At 41.2% G+C, this 19,568-nt stretch overlaps 1 long non-coding RNA gene across 3 annotated transcripts; it reads left to right on the top strand.

The window, feature by feature from the left end:
- Window positions 1–265: 265 nt before the first annotated feature.
- LOC116231397 (uncharacterized) lies at window positions 266–19,298 on the top strand. Of its 3 annotated transcripts, none has more exons than XR_016463678.1 (4): window positions 266–348; window positions 14,722–14,845; window positions 17,279–17,400; window positions 17,705–19,298. It is a non-coding gene; the product is annotated as an uncharacterized LOC116231397 (long non-coding RNA). The 3 variants fall into 3 exon arrangements; XR_016463679.1 differs by lacking the exon at window positions 266–348 and adding an exon at window positions 12,923–12,993; XR_004167452.2 differs by lacking the exon at window positions 14,722–14,845 and having other exon boundaries at window positions 268–348.
- Window positions 19,299–19,568: the final 270 nt, after the last annotated feature.

Genomic DNA, 19,568 nt, shown 5'->3' on the forward strand with positions numbered 1-19,568 from the left:
CACATAGCAGGGGGGCTGAAACTAGATGATCATTGTGGTCCTTTTCAACCCAGGCCATTCTATGATTCTGTGAAGCCATTTTTGATGGAAAAGCACAGTAGACTATTAAGGTATTGCATTTCTTATTTATAGTGCCTGTAGCTAGGTGTATGGTGATTGCTAATTCACTGCCTGAGCCAGTGATTGAGCACCTGGCGAAGGGACACAGCCAGCCCTGGGAGCACAGGTGAAATTCCTGGTTCCCACCCCTCCCTAAGCCTCATCTAAGGGCTGGCTGCCAAAGGGAAGGATCTCTATCTGGATATCCCTTCTATTGGAGTGTTTGGTGAGTCCTGATCCTTAGGATGGGTAAGTGACTCCTTTCTTTAACTGGCTTGTGACTATCGCTCTTTTTTGGGTGATTTAGAACTGATTATTTGCTATTTCTTTTCCCTGTGCTAGATAAGCAAGTTTACCTGCAGTAACTTCAGCTTTCTGATGGGGTTGTTTACTGGCTGTGTTAAACTGTTTCTGGGGAAACACATACAGTCTGTTTCTTTTCTAAAAAGCCAATGTTTTGTCTGAGTATTTCTGAGCTGGAGGAAGGTCCTGCAGGAGCTTCTGGTGCTGTCCTTGCCTTAAAGGTATGTGACTCCCAGCTGTGTAACAAGGCTGAGAACTGGAAGAGGTCTGAAGTGCTTTGACTCCTGCTTGATTTCATTCTTCTGTTGTCCTGTCTTCCTGATGTGCTCTGCTTAGAGTATAGGTCACCTATAAAGCAGATGTGAAGTGGTGAAGGTCTGTGGAAAGAAGAGTGGGTGCAAGGGCAGGGTTACCATGATGACATGAGGGAAGTAGTGGACTCGCAACAGTTTGAGGCATGGGATTAGACTGTAGGCCTGAGAGCAAGCTGGAGCTCTGCCCCTAGGGTCTGGACCTCTCCTCCTGCAGGGCTCTGTGGCTGTTTCTTCATGTCCTTGGGTGGGTAGAGCTCTCTGATGGGCACCTTGCTGGTGGGCCTCATTGAGAAGTGAGCAGTTTCACTTCAGAGAGAAAACACTGACAGACCCTAAATGCTGCTGGTGGGAAGGAGCAGTACCTATACGCTCTTGAGGGGTGCCTATTCTTCATGTCTGTCTGCTCCTGCTGCTTTTTTCCCTCCTCTTATTTTCTTACTGTGATTTCTATTGTGTTGCATCTTCCAGGGGGACATTGCCACAGTCAATTTCAAAAGGCTCTTCAGCAATTAAGCTTTCAAACCGTGAAAGCAGCTAATTCAAATTCTTTTTCTCTGTGAGCTCAAAGAGTGTGTGCGTGTGTGCAAAGAGATCTTGCTGCTCTTTCAAGCTCCTAAAATCACCCCAAAGAATAAAAGCCATTGTCAGTTTTCACATGCTTGTTTTTTTTTTTTTTTCTTAGTCAATTAATGTTGAGAGAAAAGGGTGAAAGTGTTACTTTGCAGGCTACAGCAAACAAAATAGTATACAGCAGACTATCTACTTGCTGTGGAGATGGATGGGCTTTCTGTGCTACTCTAAATCTGCTGGGATTGTGACAAGGTTAGCAGGGCACAAAGCGTAAGATATGGAGAGGCATGTTTTGAGACTAATGAAAGCCAGGCTAGGAGAGCAATACTGTAGGCTAGAACAGCCTCTCCCCTCATCTTTTCTGTCAGTCAGTTGTACTTTCTGGATTTTTAAAATAAAAACCCTACATTTCTATTTCTTTAGCATTTCTAATCAAATAAAACAGTGCATCAGGGCACCTCTTGCCCATCTTCCCCATAGTGCTACCAGATTTCTAAGCTTTTTCCCTCTGTGCCGTGGTAAGACAAGATGCCTAAGCCATTCTGGTCCAGCTTCAATTAAAGTTTTCAAACTTTTTCCACTGATGTCCTTTCTTAGGCTGTACTGATTTCACGTATCTCATCAGGAAGTCAATTAAGTAATATAAAATAGATGCATGTTACAGGAGAAGAGAGGAGCTTGGTCAAAGCTGATGAATTTCATCTGTAGAAGAAGGGCTCTTTGTTTAGGGTGGGAAATGGCTCAATTTGGGTCTTAAAATCTTCCTGTCATGTAATTCCTGGGAAATTGCAGTTGAGTTGCTTCATGCTCTTCACTTATATCACAGGCTCCCACCAAGTTCTGCCTTTTCTGGAGAGCTGCAGCCTGCACTGAACTCTCCTCCTTGTTGAGAGGCTCCACAGCAGTTGAATGGCCTAATTTTTCATGTGAAATGGAGCCCAACTGTAGAGTTGTGCCATTGATGGGGAAAATGTAAACTGGAAACATAAGGACTAAAATGTCTGGTGCGCTGCAAATGTTTCTTATTCCATTGTTCTTTTTTTTTTTTTTTTTTTTTTTTGCCTGTTGACTCCCTCTTCTTTTCTTCTTCTGTATTTAAGGAGTACTTTATCCATAGAGGAAGCACTTTATTTTTGTGTAAGACATCAACCATCGCATTCAGTCATCCCATTCCTGCCAGGAAACAGTCTCTGGATTCTAAATTGTAGCACATACTTCCAGTTTGTCCCTGGGCTTGGATGTCCTTCTGGACCACCTGTTGCATAGCCAGGACAGAGAACGTGAGGAATATTTTCGACTCTGTACGCACAGTGCTAGTCAGGCTTTTAGGGACAAAAGCCAAGAGAAATGAAATGTATAAAGTCAAAACCACAATTTTCAAGTTGTCTTTTAGCATGGATGTTTCTACTAGAAATAGTATTATAAGCCTATTGTATGATCTTCAATTCCAAAGAAATGTATTTCTAGTGCAATTTCACCTCTGCATGTAATGGAAACGATTTTTGAACTCATTAATTTATGATACTGCCAAAGTAATATAAGGGCATCTTAGTGAAACAAGGTCTATGTATTTTTGTCAGGTTATTCTGCAAACAGATCAACTAAAATCATGCGAAACAAACAACAAAACCTCAAATTACAGTCTCCTTCTAGCATCTGACTTTTCTGTGTGTTCCTCCTTCTTGTTTCAGTACATTAGCACTCTGACTCTTTATTCCCCAGTTTTCTTCTCTTGTATCCTCTGGTGTTAATTGCCTGGGTGGTCGCACAGCTGCCTTTTGGCAATGCCTGCTCCTTTCCTTCTCCCTTCTCAGCACTGCTGAGATGTCCCTGGGAAGGTATTTTCTGGAGAAGTCACATTTGCAATACAAAAAAAAAAAAAAAAAAGCCGTGAAAAGTTTCTGGAAACACCACCTGGCTGCTGTGTATAAGAATTTAAAATGTTTCTCAGTGAAATGCAAAAAATTCCTTTATCTTTCCTCTAACATTAAAAAAAAAAACAAAAAACAAACAAACAAAAAAAAAACCACAAAGGTGTAAGTCATAGCATTTTGACCCACCCAGTACATCAGGGATGTAGAAGTACATCCAGACATTGATAACAAACTAACTTTCCATCCATGTTTTACTTTCTAATGCAAGGCAGCTAGCATATGTGTGTGTACGTGTAGGTTTCTTTGATGTGTTCTCTTTTTTGGCAGAAAGATGTTGAATAGGAAGGTTTTGAAAAATTCTGGGTGTTTGAGAACTCCAGCAGATTAGACTCCTTTGATGCAGCTGTGGTACAATAGGATTTCTTATGATTGCCTGTGAGATTTCTGGATGCTGGTCTCCCACTTGGCACTGCTGGGACTACATGCTGTATTATTATGTGTCATAGTGTAACTTTTGGAAATGTCAGGTTTGCAGTGTGCAAGTAGGATTAGATAGATACGTGTAGAGTATACCTCAGAGCTGAGGCACTTCCAGCTTTCTGTATGCACTCTGCAGATTTTTTTTCCATGTTTCTGTGCAAGAAGTCTTGTAATGACAAGGGCATTCATCAATAGCAATCGATGATAGAAGGCTGCACATCTCCATGGCACAGCTTTGAGGTTATTACTGGGACAATTACAGTGCAGATGATGGGATTACAGCTCTCACAAAGATTCCTCCAAATTAGTGTTGTAGGTGAGAGAAATCCAAGCATGTAATTTCCTACACAACTACCTGTGAAGCTTTTGTATCCTTACAGAGTTCGAAGAGCCACAAGTTTGTTGTCAGTGCTTTCATAATCCTTAAAGTTATTCAGGAGATCACTAGTGGGATATACTTTGAAACATGTTTTGGTTCTCCTGTGGTTACAGATCCTGTAAGGAAGGGCAAGGAAGTCTACATGGAAAAGGATTTTCTAGGACATGAAGCTAAAAGGGCAAGAATTGTTGATAAAATTTCTTGCAGGGGATCCCCGCTGTGGAAGTGTTGACTCTGGCTCTTTGCAACGTCTAGAAACCGTGTAAAACATGTACCATGCACTTTATGTATAGCAGATGGTACAACAGGCTCTGCTGGTTGCAGTGTGTCAAATAACAGATTGTCTGGAAAAGTTTGCTTGCTTTTGGCAGACAATTTAATTCAGCTCATGGTATGTTACTGAAGTTCATAGCGCCTCTATGCAAAAGTAGGCAGTTGACACATTTTGTCATCTGCTATACCAAAAGTTCCTTAAATAATAAAAATGTTAGAAGTTGTGTCCCTGCTTGTGCTCATGAGTGGAGGTGGGGAAAGGAGACTTGAGAGTGTGAGTAGAAAAAGTAGTCTGAAATCCATACATTTGATTCATGTTCCAAAGCTGCAATCTCCTTTCAGTTGGTACAAAATTGTATTTTGATGATCTTTTTATATACATTTTGAAATAGTTCTTCCCTTCATAGTGAAGTGGGAGTGGCATAAAAAGATCACAGGCTTTGGTGAAAAAGATACTATTTCTACAACTCCTAATGTCAGTGCAGGATGGTATATTAGATTTGGCACCAAGTATGTTCACAGATACACCTAACACAGATTCAATAACCCATAAGAGCTAAGCATGCATGGATGTTAAACTAATAATAAAGAAGTGTATGTGTACAGCTTGATGACAGTGAGCATGGGTGATCGTACTGCTAAGAGATCCTAGGACAGACTGGCTTATTCAGGTCATTCTCTGTGGATCATTGCATGTTCTCTCTTCTCTAAAAAGTTCTTGAAAACACCATAATGTAATCCAGATGGAAGTACATGGTTGAGCTGACTGTCACCCAGACTGGTGTGCTGTGCCCAGCAAGCACATCAAAGCATTTCTGTCTCTTGGTATCTTCTTTTAGCTCTGTCAGATGGGTGACAATCTGAAGTTCCTATCAAGTCACCTGCTTGTCCTCCTGGTGCTGAGGTCAGCTTGCAGTGTGGTGTTTGCAGATTCAATCTGAGGAGATTAAGCTTGCAATGAGGTGTTTGCGGACTGTGGTTGTATGTGATACCAAATGGTGATAACATCTTTAAAGTGGACTTCCTTAAAAGTACCATCATATGTGAATTAGTATACCTTTCACATTTCATTCCCTTGTTGCACACCTTGTACGTTAAATTCATTTGTTGAGGTGTCTTCTGTATATTCTTTTGCGCCAAATGCTGAGACAACGAGAAACAGTAATACCACATATAGCTCCTCAGCACGAGCCCTAAAAGCTCATCCTTTTTGTTCTGCACACCACTTGTTCAGCCGCTAGTTGTCTAAAGCAGTGGCTGTCATGCTGTCGTGTGCTGTGACGTGTCTCAGGTGCAAGGTAAGACTTGTGTTGGAAAGGATAAGGATGGGAAAAGGAGGAGGTGTGCTGGCATCTTTGCTACACCCAACTCCCACAGGCCTCAGTTTTTCCAAGACAGACAACAGCAGGTTCCCTCCATGCAAATCCAGCCAGACGACAGACTAGACTGTTGCCAGCTGGCATGGTTTTACCATGCCTTTTTTATTAATCATGATATGCTGTTTTTCTTTTGTTCAGCCTGCCTGCCATTTCGTGTTATCACCAGTGGTGTGAGGGGACTGCCTTTTTCTTCAGTTCTTTACTGTGGTTGTTGCCATCTCTTAGGATTTCCAGGGATGGAGAACGGAGCCTATACTTGTGTGGATTAGTGGAGATGATAATTATCTCTCTGAGGATAAAGTTTGTGAGGAGCAGCAGACTTCCACTGCAGACATGAGCTGTAGTATGACAGTGAAGGCAGTGGACTTAAGGGCTGTGGGATGCTTCTCCTGGAAGAGGAGAGTAAGGGGGCACAGGTGGTCTGAAGGAGGAAGAAGCTCAGCTGTGACTGAAAGGGAGGCTGGAAGACATGAGGGAGATGTAAGGAAAAATGGAGCTAAGACCATTGCCTTGGCCCCAACGGCAAGAACCCCCTTCCATGTATCCTCAGTGCTTGAGAGGGTAAAGGAAGGAAGAAGGTGGCAGCTGCAGAGTGAACCTCTGTGAACCTGACAAGCATGTGAGGCTGAAAACCTTGAGGAAGCTTTCAGTTCAAAAGCACTTGTGCATGTTTTAGATACTTTACTGAGATATAAAAAAGATCTGTATTTTCATAGTATTGTTACAGTTTTCTGCCTTTTCTCCTCGAAGGAGATAGTGACTATGCAGGACACAATGATACAGGCAGGAAACCTGCCCAAATATTGACCCAGCAGAAGCAAGCTGTGTGCTTGGGAACCTTCAAGAGAGCTTTCCCTTAAAGCAATGGGTTAGTGACCAGCTGATCAAGTAGTCTGCTTTAATATCAACTTGTATCTGCTGCTACGGTCCTCATCTTGTACTGCTTCTGCTGGCTGGAGCCCAAGAAAGGTGTCTCATCTGAGCCTTTGCCACAGTCATACCTTAAATAAGCTGTATTTTACAGTGTGCTCATGACAGTATCATTTGGGGAAATGACTGCAGACAGCCAGTACTTCTAAAGGGAGTTTTAAACTCATTTATAATCACACATGGCAAAATCCATCAGCAAATGACCTTAATGTACCAGAAAATTCTCCATTCTCGGACTTCTCACTACCTTGCTATGTGTCAGCTTACTCCTGCAGAAACTGGGTGTGAAATGCTGCCAGCACATAAGAGTAGTGATTCACAGTCACCTCTACACAGGAGTTGTGATCATGCAATGTTCAAGGCAGAAGAGAGGGAAGTCTCTAAGGTGTGGCCATGTGCAAGTGGAGATAGAGGAGACACTGGAACTTGCAATGTCTCATTTTCCCTCTGGCCAGGGGAAGAACTGTCACTGTCCAAAACTTGTACTTTTTGGGTCCTGGAGATGATTTTTCTTTTATTTTTTTAAGACACCCACCATCGACTTAACTGTGAATTTAGTGGGAGTAAAGATAAATTAGAGCGCTTCGGAATATCCTTTTCAAAATATGTAGTCTGTCATTCAGAGGGATGTTGTCTGGATGTCTTCCAGAGCAGCTCCCAGGCCAAAACAGGACTGTCACGGAATGCTTGCAACAGTGACAGACTCCATCCGTTCGACACAAATGGAAGCAAATGTGGGATGAGTGTGGAACCTGGATGCTTACCTGCAAAGGGGGGGAGCTACTGGTGTGGGTGCTGGAGGTGATCCCACCTCCTCCTCACAACTTTCCTCTGGGACAAAATCTGTTATAAACCTCACGGCTCTAGAAGATCCATTTGTTGCTGTCAAACCAAGAAACGTTTATTTGCAATCCTAGTAGCAGCACAAAACGTTCACTTCAATTTTGCTCATAAGCTACTTTTGATGAAGTGCAGACTTTTGTGCTTACTTTTCAGCTGCAGCCTATTCATGTACTTAGCCACATTTGCATGTAGCAAAGGGTATTGGGCATGAACAAGGATGTTTTCTTGCTATTCTTCAGTATCTTGGATTTCCTCTCATCCGAGCACAGCAGTAAATCCAGTATTAGTGGTTTAAGAATTAATTGTGTATCGGGCTGCTGAAGCAAACAGTTTATGGAAATACTGTTTGCATTATCTTTAGAGAAATGGCTGTAGAAAACTAGTTCTTCCAAAAGAAGGGGAATAGTTTTTAACTGACTGAATATCAAATATGGCAAAATCCATCAGCAAATAGCCTTTCTTAGTGTAGTGGAAAATTAACTAATAGCTGGAGGTGTGTTCCTCTCCAGAAGTTTTATTTCTGTGATTGGACAGCTCTAGTAAGCCAATTGCTGCTAGTTTAATTTCATACTTATCTGTCTGTGAGAATGTATTTTAACAGTCGCTTTTGCCTGTTGCCCTCAAATAAGGATTTTTCTTCTTTTAAGGGAAGGTGTTTTGCAAACCAGATCTTTTTTTTTTTTTTTGGTAGCAAAGAATGTGCTGGTGAGGACATTTGATGTCTATGGACAGGGTGCTCCCTTTGCCCTGCCCAGGGGTGAGAGTAGCTGGGGAGGCCCAGCAGTGTTTTGGGTTGGTGGTAAGGGCTGTGAAGGTGGAGAATACCATGGAGGTGGTAAGCAGCCTTGAGTAGCATCCTCCAGGCTGGGTCCAGCAGTACATTCTCAGTATGTGCTGAATGAGAAGCAGCTCCCAAACAGTGAGCTCCTCTAAGCAGCAGTGCCTTCAGTGTGCTGTTGGTGTGTCCATTCAGACTTCATTTTGATGTGTCTGCATGGGATGTGAGTTCTCTGGGTGAGAAAGCAGCTGCAGTCTTTCACCTATGGAGTCTCAATGGGCACACAGAGAAACAGGTCAAGTAACTTTTCATGTTATTTCAGGTTCTGTTAATTTTAAATGTTTTTTTCCTCAGGTATCTGTAATATGTGACATCATGTATGGCTATGTGCAAGTGCAATCATCTGTCTTTCTGCATGCTAAATTCTTTGTGAATCTCATTTCAAAGCGTCTAATTGAAGACTAATAATGAATAAACCAGTACATAAGACACTTCAGTAATCATTTTCAGCTATGTGAGGTGAGAATCTGAGCAGATGCATGCAAGATTAAAGAAAATTTCCCAGGGGAGAGATACCAAGTTTACTGTAAAGATTATATGTAGATTCAAATCCACGTACTGTAGTAATCACAAATCAAGGCTAATACACCCTTTTATCTGAAAAGAAAAATAGTGCTAATGTAAAACAATAACAGAATTGCTTTAAAGTGATTCAGTGTTAGATGCTTAGGGGACAGCTATATTTGGTAAAATCTGTCCCATCGGAGATGGGAGAGTGGCTTGTGCCATGGCACATGGAATATCATGAATCTCTCAAAGCAAATGTTCTTTGCCTATGAAATCAACCTCCCTGAACATGAGAAGTGAAGCCAGCCCAACTCTTGTATCAAAGACTGAGGTAGAAAGTTCTGCAATCTGCTGAGATAAAGGGTTTCAAGCCTGGGAAATCAGTAGGGTTGGAAATACTACAAGGTCTAAACAAGCCTATTGTTACTGAATGTAAATAATTTTTAAGGCCATTTTTCTCCTTTTTTCCAGTATCTCAGATGCATTCCTGAAAATTACCATGGGAGAAGTCATAGTAATATTGTGACCCCCATATTCTCTTAAAATAATTTAAAAAAGCAACAACAAAACTTTGAAATAATGATTGATTTTGATTTTTTTTTTTTTTTTTAATAAGTATTCAAGGATTGCCTCAAATGGATGGGGCTTAGAGGAGAGCAAATCTCAGATAATGGATCTAAAAAAAAAATAATAGTGTTAGCAACTTCTCTCAGTAATTTCTAACTGGAATTTCTATGCTTATCTGCTCATAAAAGATACCCAAAAGGCTTGCTATTAAAAAAGAAATGGATTGGAGGGAAACTTTTCCACTGAAAGTCTAATGATGTTATGGTCCTGTTCAATCAGAGGAATCCCAGAACACTGGAGACTTAAGAATGTGATGTCTGTATATAAGAGGGGTCATAATAAGGATCTAGGAAACTGCAGGCTTGTCAGCCTCACCTCTGTGCCAGGGAAGGTTATGGAGCTGATCACCTTGAGTGGGGGATCAGGCTTACCATGATAGGTTATTGCTTAACCAACCTTATCTTTTTCTATGATCAAGTGACCTGCCTGGTGGATGAGGGAAAGGTTGTCAACATAGTCTACTTGACTTCAGCAAAGCCTTTGACACTGTCTCCCACAGTGTTCTCCTGGAGAAATTAGCAGCTTGTGGCTTGGACAAGTACACTCTTTGCTGGGTAAAGAACTGGCTGGGGGGCTGGGACCCAGAGAGTGGTGGTGAATAGAGCTAAGTCCAGCTGGCAACCTGTCACAAGTGGTGTTCCCCAGAGCTTGTTATTGGGCTTGTCCTGCTTAATATCTTTATATCTTTATTGATGACCTGGATGAGGGCATCGAGTGCACTGTGTCAGTAGGTTGGCAGATGACACCAAGCTGGGACAAAGTGTCCATCTGCCTGAGGGTAGGAAGGCCATTCAAAGGGGTGTGGACAGGCTGGATTGCTGGGCTGAGGCCATTGGGATGAAGCTTATAAAACCAAATGCCAGGTCCTGCACTTTGATCACAACAACCCCAGGCAATGCTGCAGGTTTGGGGCGAGTGGCTGGAAGACTTTGTGGAGGAAGAGAGTCTGGGGATGTTGGTTGATGTTTGGCTGAACATGAGCCAGCAGCGTGGCCAGGTGGCCAAGAAGGCCAGTGGCATCCTGCTTGTATCAGAAATAGTGTAGCCAGCAGGAGCAGGGAGGTGATTGTTCCCCTATACTCAACCCTGGTGAGGTTGCACTTTGAGTACTATGTTCAGTTTTTGCCTTGAGGTAGACCCTGCTTTCAGTAGGGCTCTCCAGTAACCAACTCCCTCATTAAAAAAGAATTTAACCAGGGGTTGCCCAAGCAGAAATTCCTGGCGTGTTTCACATCCTGCAGGAATATTTTCACTACATTAACTGCATGGGAACTGTCTGACTATACTTCCTGACCCCCGTGCCATGTGGTACAAATGACATCAGCATCCTCTGCAAAACTCTAATCAACTGAAATAGGAAGGAACTTCCTTCAACTTCAAATGGGGAGGAAGTGGAGGTTAAGGTTATTTCCTCTATCCCAGCCTTGACCCTATGCCAATATGTGGGCAGCAGTGAATACCCCATAGACCGCACTGTGGGACTGGCTGATTGCCACAGATTTATTTCTGGGAGGCACTTGGATTGTAGCATTGCCCAGCAGGATAAAAGCCCTGCAAGAGACAGATCAAGGTGGGATTAATGTTTCATGACAGGAAAGAGCCAGGGTGTCTCTCTGTAAAGGAAAGAAACAGATACGTCAAGTGTAACAGAAGCAGCATAGTAGGCATTGATCTCATAGCCCTCCCCACATGTGCCTTCAGTATTTTTTTTTTAAGAGTGGAGAAAGCCTAAGAACCTCTTCCTGAGCTTCTTTAGAAAGCAGTGGCGAGTAGAGGTGTGTGCAGCCAGCTTCAGAGGATGGCTGGCTACACAGCCATCTATCATTGGACTTGGACAGCTGTACTTGTTTAAAAGTAAAAGGAAAAGCCAGTATATCTGGAACTATCATACATGTAGATCTTTCTACGATCTTGTAATCAGACTGGAAAATTGTTTTTGAATCATAAAATGAGTGCTCTGTTGGAGGTCTGGATGTGGTGAAGCAAAAACATGCTGTCATGTTTCAGAAAAGCAGGAAGCCTGACCCAAAGTACACCTTTTGTGCAGCACTGCTCAATGACAACTGAAACATGGGTCTGCTATCAACACTGTCTCTATGCCAGGGCCAAAGCAAGCATCATAGAAAAAGTAAACTCTGATGCAGCTGCAACCAGAAAAACTTAAGTCACTATCGGTCATATTTGAAAAATTGTGAAGTCCTCAGCAACTGGAAAAGGAAAAACATGCATTTCTCAAAAAAGAGTGAAAAGAAAGATCTGGAGATTTGGATTTGATGGATTTTTTTGATGGATTTGATTTTCAGTGGATAAGGAATTGGCTGTAAGGCCAAGACAGCACAGAGGCCATGAGAATGATCAGAGGACTGGAGCACCTCTTCTATGAAGAGAGGCTGAGAGAGCTGGGGTTATTCAGTCTGGAGTAGAGAAGGTTCTAGGGAGATCTCATTGTGGCCTTCCAGTACTTAAAAGGAGCTTACAATAAAGATGGAGAGGGACTCTCTTTACTAGAGTGTGAAATAATAGGGCAGGGAGTAACAGTTTTAAACTAAAAAGGGAGCAGACATAGATCAGATATAAAGAAGAAATTCCTTACTCTTAAGGTAGTTAGATACTGAAATGAGTTACCTAGAGAGGTTATGGGTGTCCCCATCTCTGGAACTGTTCACAGTTAATGAGACTGAGAAACTTGATCTAGGGGAAGGTGTCCCTGCCCATGGCAGGGGAGTTGGAACTTGATGATCTCTAAAGGCACATAGTCTAGTTGGAAGCCTGTAGCTAGTGGTGTTACCCAGGGATTGGTACTAATCCAGTCTTGTTTAACATTTTCATCGGTGACAGGGATGAAAGGATAGAATGCATCCTCAGCAAGTTTGTTGATGGTATGAAGCTGGGAGGAGTAGCTGACACATCAGAAGGCTGTGCATTCAGTGAGACCTGGGCAGGCTGGAGAGTTGGGCAAAGAGGAAACTGTGAAGTTGCAACAATGGCAAGAGCAGAATCCTACACCTGGGGAGGAAAAAACTGCATGCATCAGGACAAGTTAAGGACTGACTTGCTGGAGATGAGCTTTGGGTGTCCTGGTTGACAGCACATTGATCGTGAGCCAGCGGTGTGCCCCCATTGTATTTATTAGCAGCCTGTAGTAGACAGAATACACCTACTTTTTCCTCTACCTTCTAAGTTGCACCCATTTTGTATCCTACCACTTTTTTTTTTTTTAAAGAAGAGATGCTCAAAACACCTACCCTCCACTCGCTGAGCTTATTCTCCAGGGCTTTTCTTTGCTGAAAATGGCCTGTGTAGAGGATTTCACAGCATAATAGATTTACACACACGCTTCTCTTTGGAGTTCTTTGCTGCTTATCTTCAGTTATTTTACACGCGTTACGGTTTTTCTTGGGCCTACCATATGCATATGCATAGATAAATTTTTCATAAGAAACAAGCCCAGTCCCTTTCTGAATTTCTTCAAAACTTGGTCACAAATCTTATTCCTGCTTCACAGGAGACTTTCTACTTCAGCTGAGACTCTAGGAGGGAAGGAGATACAAAATGTGTATTCTCAGAATAATGAAAGGTAATTGGAAATATTAAAATGCATAATTGGACCGGAATTGCTTTGAACACCTGAAAGAGGAAAAAATTGGTTGTAGGGAACTGTTTTCATTAAAAATGAAATTTTCTGTTTGACTATTTAATTATGAAATTACAGCTGATTTAGTGGTCATGGCATTTTGAGGTGGATTACTACAAGATACTTTAAGGCCTTACAGTGTTGTAACCCTTTACTCACATATAATCATTTTTTATATTTTGGTAATGCAACAGAAAAATAGAATTGTTTTATAGAGGAAAAACAACACCTTGGGAGTGAGGGTGAAATGTGCCTGAAATCACAATTGCTTTCTATAGCTGAGCTAATGATGTTATTTCATCAAATTTCTCATGCAAACAGATATTTTCTCTACTATCACTTTAAAATAGACTAGTACACTCATTCGCTATCATATTAGCAGAGGTGAAAGTGAAAAGGATCCAGCCATAATCAAAGCCGATTATCTGCGGATTCTGTCTATCTGGTTCTTTTTTTCCTCCAGTGCTTATCTGCTATAGTGTGAAAGATATAATAAGTCCTTCCTCAAAGCCTGTGCATTTTCAAGGGCTTAGGGGCAGAGTTCTGTCCAGTTTCTCTACTAATTTGCAGTAAATTGTTGAAAAAAGTTGCCTACCTCAGGTACTTCAGTTTGCTTAGCTTGTAAAATGGATGAACTTCAGAATACTGCTAGTAGTTTGAATTGCTATTTGCTACTCTTTTTTGAGATTTTCAGGTGACATCAGAAACGATTTGCATTCAGTCACGTGCATCTGTTTTCAGGTTTCTAATTTTCATATAACTTGGATTAAAGTGAGAAGTACTGTTTGTATTCAGCATGTGAAGAGGAGTTATTATTGCTGCAGCGCTATCAGTAATGATCCCTTTCCATTGCTAGGACTTCCTTTTGAATATATTTAAGTAGAACCGTGTGCTGAAGCATAACTTCGCATACCTCAAACACTTCACTCCCATGCTATGGGAATCCATCCAACTTGTTGGCATCTACTCACTGGTAATCCAGAGAAATCACTTCAACAGCAAGAGGAATATTTCGATGATGATGCCTTATGTCTCAATCAGAACAATCCTTTGGCGTGCTTTCAGAATCTGCATTCTTATGGAATTAAGTATTTATAAACGTGCTGCAGAAATAGTATCTTGGCTTAGATCTCTCAGTTTTGTGTAGAAATGGCTTGGAATGAGGAATGAAAATTTTAAGTAATAACAGATACCATTACAACATCAGCAACTCTAAACCGAGAGGCTCAAGGCATCTGAAGATAGCTTCAGGATCTTTTTTTCACCTAAATTCTCAATCTATTCTTACTGTTGCGATGATCAGTAGAAATTTTAGGTGCTGGTGGTCAGCATGACGGTCTGTCCAGTGAAACGTGACAGTCACTCAGGTGACCACATTCCTAATCTGCGGGTTAGGCAGTGAATCTGATGCTTAACCCGTGACATACTCTTTTTTGCAGTTTTCCCATAGCCAGTCATTAATTGTTGTTTATTTGCGTATACACATGCACATATATATAATGAATATTTTATATATAAAATCAAACTATATATAGTTTTTTTTCTGTGATTAAATTATTTTTTTCTGTGAAACATTGAAATTTTGGAATGGTCATGGTGAGTTAGGCTACAGAAGTTCAAGTAAAGGCATCTTGGTAGGCATGTAAGCAACCTTTGTCTTAATTTTTTTAGCTGCATCTGCCTGTTCCTATCCCCAGCTACTTTCACACTGACTGTGTGGTCAGCAAAGGCATTGAGAGTAGTCTGAGTAGCAGAAACCTGTGCTGGAGGATGTGGACATCCATCAACTTCTTTGGTGGGTAACCCAGACGCTCACTTCTTGAGTTGGGAACAGTGATTATTTTTGTCCATATTGACTTTCATGTTTAAGCTTTACTCGTAAAATCAGAAGTTGTTTCAGAATAGGACCAGTCAAGACTCCTGTTAAGAGGGGAATTCATCAGAAAACTGCAACTAATTGAAGAAACACCAAATTAGGATTAAGAACAAAAACACTTGAAGTCCCAAAGTCAAGGAATGCCATTGTTTAGGAAGCTTGCTGAATTAGCATGCTCGTTTCTGTGTGCAAGCTACATAAAAGCTATCATAATCCCGTGAATGTTTTTTCCCCTAATGTAGAACTTGAGCAAAAGAAGTAGTCATGCATGTGACCCTTGTGCATTTGTTGGTTAGTGAATGAAGTAGATGATTGTCTAATTGTGGTAGTGTACTTACACCCTGAATTCTGTCTTTTCCCATGGCAAAACACTGAAGGACCTTGGTTTCTGTGATTTTGAGATAAAATGTATTAGCTTCTTAATGTGAAATGGCACTTTTGTTTAAAAATTGATGTATAATGAATAAAATTAAAAAGATTTTCAAAATATTTCCCCTGAAATAATTAAGCAGAAAAAAATAGTGTAAGGTGACCAGAAGAAATTGTTTGAAAATATTGGTGTAAATTTTTCATGTGTTCCAAGAAATACTGATTTTACGTATGCAACTCCTTGCTCCAGACACAAAAATATAGTAATAAACATAATAATCATCATTATCACCATTGAACAACTGTTCCTTGCCCAAGTCTCTTTATATTTGATCTTTTGATCAGACCTTTGGCCATCTCTGAAAATCTGGCTTTAAAAGATCAATGTGTCCTCATTTGAGGCCCTCCAGTCTGGATTTGCAGAGATGCTGAGCACAGCTGGAGTCAAGCAACTCTGTGTGATTATTACTTTTTTAATTCATTCACTGAGTGAAGGCTATTTATTTAAAAATTGATACAGAATCACCGGTAGTAATGTGCCAAAGAACCCCTATGAGAAGTAATTGCTTTGGGTTCAGCCCAAGCTGAACCACTGCACTGATTGGTGTGCACAGAGCCTCGGGGCAATGGTGGGGAAGCAGGATGGCTGCTCATGCAGGCAGCCTTCGAAGGCGATTTGTGGGAAAACTGCTTGGGATCAGATATTTAGAGACACCGTCCTCATCTGTATGCACAAGGGAGATGAATTCAGATTGCCCTCTCTGCCTTCAATTTCACACATCCCAACTTTTGACTGCCTGCTTCTTTGACTCCTAATATCCTTTTTAGTCTGTTTTTATGTATTTTCTACAGTAATGAAAATCAAAAGGTACACTTCCAGCCCTTACACTGGAGAAAAACACAGGCTAACTACTACAGGTGCTTTGGCCTTCCCTACTTTCAGTGTGGGATGAATAAGAGTCCCGCTGCTGCCAAAAAGCAGGAAGCAGAAGTTTGTAAAAAATATCACTAGAGACAAAGACATTTCCCATTCACAAGTCCGTGTTTTCAGGAACAAGTAAATTATCTTGTCTCAAGCTTTAAAAACATAATAATCTCCTTAAGGAAGATGCCCAACATCTGTCTAGATGGCTAAAGTGAGGCACAGCTCTATGAGCAACAAGCGTAGCTCTATGCAGGCAATGCTACATAATTTCTGTAATAGTTGGTATTATCAACCCTGCCTCCATACTCAATTTGGGATTACAGTGCAGCACTGTTCAGCTGCTGCTGAGACACGGAGAGAGAGAGACTGCTGTTATTGTGCATTTGAATTATGAGGCATGAAGATTAATGATATGCAAATTAGCAGCACTCGGCTACAATTAATTTTTGCTTTCATTCTGTACTCTCATCCCCGAAAGCCAACATTCGCTTACATTTATAATGTTCCAGTGGAATATTAAATACCAAATTAAGTACTGACTCATCTAATTCTCGGTGCTGGAATGCATCTAAAACAGAGAAAGTTTTTGCTTCTGTGAACCTCTGCTGCCCCTATGTCTACAATTTGTATCAGTAAACATTCCCAACAACGTGCAGCTTTATTCAAATTGCGGGGAATCACTACTGTCTGGTGTTCCTGAGCTTCTCCATCAGAGACGCTATTAGCTCCGTCTGCAGGTCATTCTGTCTTCTCAGTAATGCTTGCTTTATCATTATCTCATCATAATTTTCCGTGTTTGCAGCATACCTTAGATCAAATGACCTTTCTTCCTGGGGAAAATATAAAGAGAATATTGATTTGTCTGTCACTACAGACTGCTGCCAGGTGTTTTTTACCTTGCAGTGCAGCTGGGAAGTGTCAGCAGTTACCCTCTTCCCTCTCCTCTGATCACGTTGTCTGTGGCAAAGGAATATGTTTTCTCATCAATCGCATTGTTAACCCATTTCTTTGTTTGTTTAGTTATTTATTTATTTTTTCTTCCTTTCTTTTCATTCCAGAGCAGATGGTGTGTGTCCACATACGGTGTTTGAAAATTATGGAGGTTTTGATTCTGGCTTTCCTACGTAAAGAAACAGTTTGCTTTCTGGAAAGAATAATTACTTTCATTGGGACTGCACAGGTATAACTACTTGACCTAGTTGAAGGTAGCAGGATCTGCTTTCTTTTGCTACTAGTTTTAAAACAAATATTTGTTACCTGCTGCTCAACGTGCTTCCTGTGAGAAAAGATATGCCTTGGATGTTAGTGCATGTTCCTTAGCTCTGGAATTTTCCCTATGAATACATTTCTATTGTGTTCTGCTGTCCAAAGGGGCCGATTTTACTTGTGGTGCCAGAGTTTGGCAGTTCTCAAGGATTGCCTTTCAGCCCCTTGCCAGTGGCATTTTGTTTGAGCAGTGTCTTTTTTGTTTTCTTTGCCCCCAGCCTCTCCAGTCTTGATGCCAATGCTTCTCCTGACAACCTGGTTGGGTTGGTGCCTACTGCTCCTCACTCCCTGCCCAGTCTTTCCTTTTGGGTTTGGCCAGAGCTAGGAGCTGAGGTGGGGCTGATCTGCCCTGACAGATGTGCTGCCAAGGATGCTCCTCTGAGGCTGGTTTGATGGGCTTTAAAATACCAGATGTGCAGTAGGTTTTACCATGGATTGGCAGAAGTCAGAGCCTTATGATGCTGACCTCTGATGTGCTTTGGTCAACACTTCATAAAGAAACACTGACTTTTAAAAGGCTCTGACCAAAAATGCTAGTCTGGAAAAATATGGACAATGTATATATTTTTAAATGAAAATGGGCTTCGACTTTATGTAATCAATAAGGATGTAGCTGGGACACTGTGTCTGAATTTTACAAACAAACTGCACATCAGATTATAAACTATATTCAGGGATACATATACACAAAATCTTGGTTATTGGGAAAGGCTAGACAGAAAACAGACTGTGATAGTCTAAGATATAATTTATGTGTATTTATTTTTAAAATAAGTTTTAAAATGTGCCCAAGAAACAAAAATACAGGGTAAACTTGGGCAGCCAAGCCAGGCAGTTTCCTAAAAGAAGGTGATAATCTCTTCAACAAGACATGCACATTTCTGAGTGTGAGACGACTGAGAGCACCTAATACCAGTCAGATCTGTAGGAGCTAAAGCATAAATCAGGTGATTTCAGTAACTGTTGGAGAAGCCAAGCATCTTAGGAGGGGGACAGGAGTGTAACTGAGATACTATTTTTCTCTAATGTCTGAATTAACTTTGAGTATGCATGCCAACATTTCTGCTGGCTTCAAAAGGAGGTCATGCTGGTAGTTACTTTGTCGTGTTATGATTTTTCTCTTCTGATCTTATTTTTAATTAAATCACTGGAGTTGTGCATTACTTGCATGACTAATGATGACAGAGTGTATTCCTAGCAGAGGAGACACCTGCTGAGTCAATAAATCAAGGAGGGAAAGATAGCCAGAACAAGTATCTGAGCAATCCTGTAGGAAAAAGCAGCACTGTTAACAGACTTATCTTGTCCTACAGCAGGAGCATCACCACACTTGGGTGGTGATTTAGACTGATGGTTAAAAACATACATTAATAAGTCTCTAATTTATTGCACAGGCTGCTGTATAAATAAACTTGAAAAGGAAGGAACACTGTTTTATTTTCATACCCGAGTCTGAACGTGCAGAGTTGGTAATTAGAAAAAAATATGCTTACTTTTGTGCACTGACGTGAGCATTGCTGCAGAAGCAGGTGAAAGGGCCACATCTTTGGAGCAGAGCCTCCCTTTCAGTATTAGCTCCTTTTATTGAGCTGTAGGTGCTGTCAGGGGGTTTCTTACCAGATGCCTGTTTGTGTGTGGCTACACCAAAGTGAGCTTATGTAAGTCCATGTGCAGCTGGAGTTGTGTTTTCAATCAGTGCCTTCTTAATACATGTAATATTTAGTTAATCTGGATGAATTAAAATTCAGCCTAGCAAGAAGATTCTAAGCTGTATTTCATGGCTTCTGGGCAACCAATACTTTACTATCATGCAAATTAGCACTAATTAACATACACCCTCTAGCCTCCCCCCCTTAAGTTCAGCCATCCTGCAGGATAAACAAGCCAAACATAGTTATTACCATTTTAATTTGATCATATTGTAGGAATGTCAAAATATTAGCTGGGAAAATGAACTCCTACAATTCAACGTATGTTATCCTGGAATTAAATCAAGGGTAGAAGGGAATTAAGTTGCTTCCAGTCCTCCCACAACATTGCAGGAGTTCTGCGCCAAAAAATGTAACCAAAAGGCCCTCATGC

Source organism: Phasianus colchicus, chromosome 1, assembly GCF_987193195.1.
Source record: "Phasianus colchicus chromosome 1, bPhaCol1.hap1.1, whole genome shotgun sequence".
Lineage (NCBI taxonomy): Eukaryota > Metazoa > Chordata > Aves > Galliformes > Phasianidae > Phasianus > Phasianus colchicus.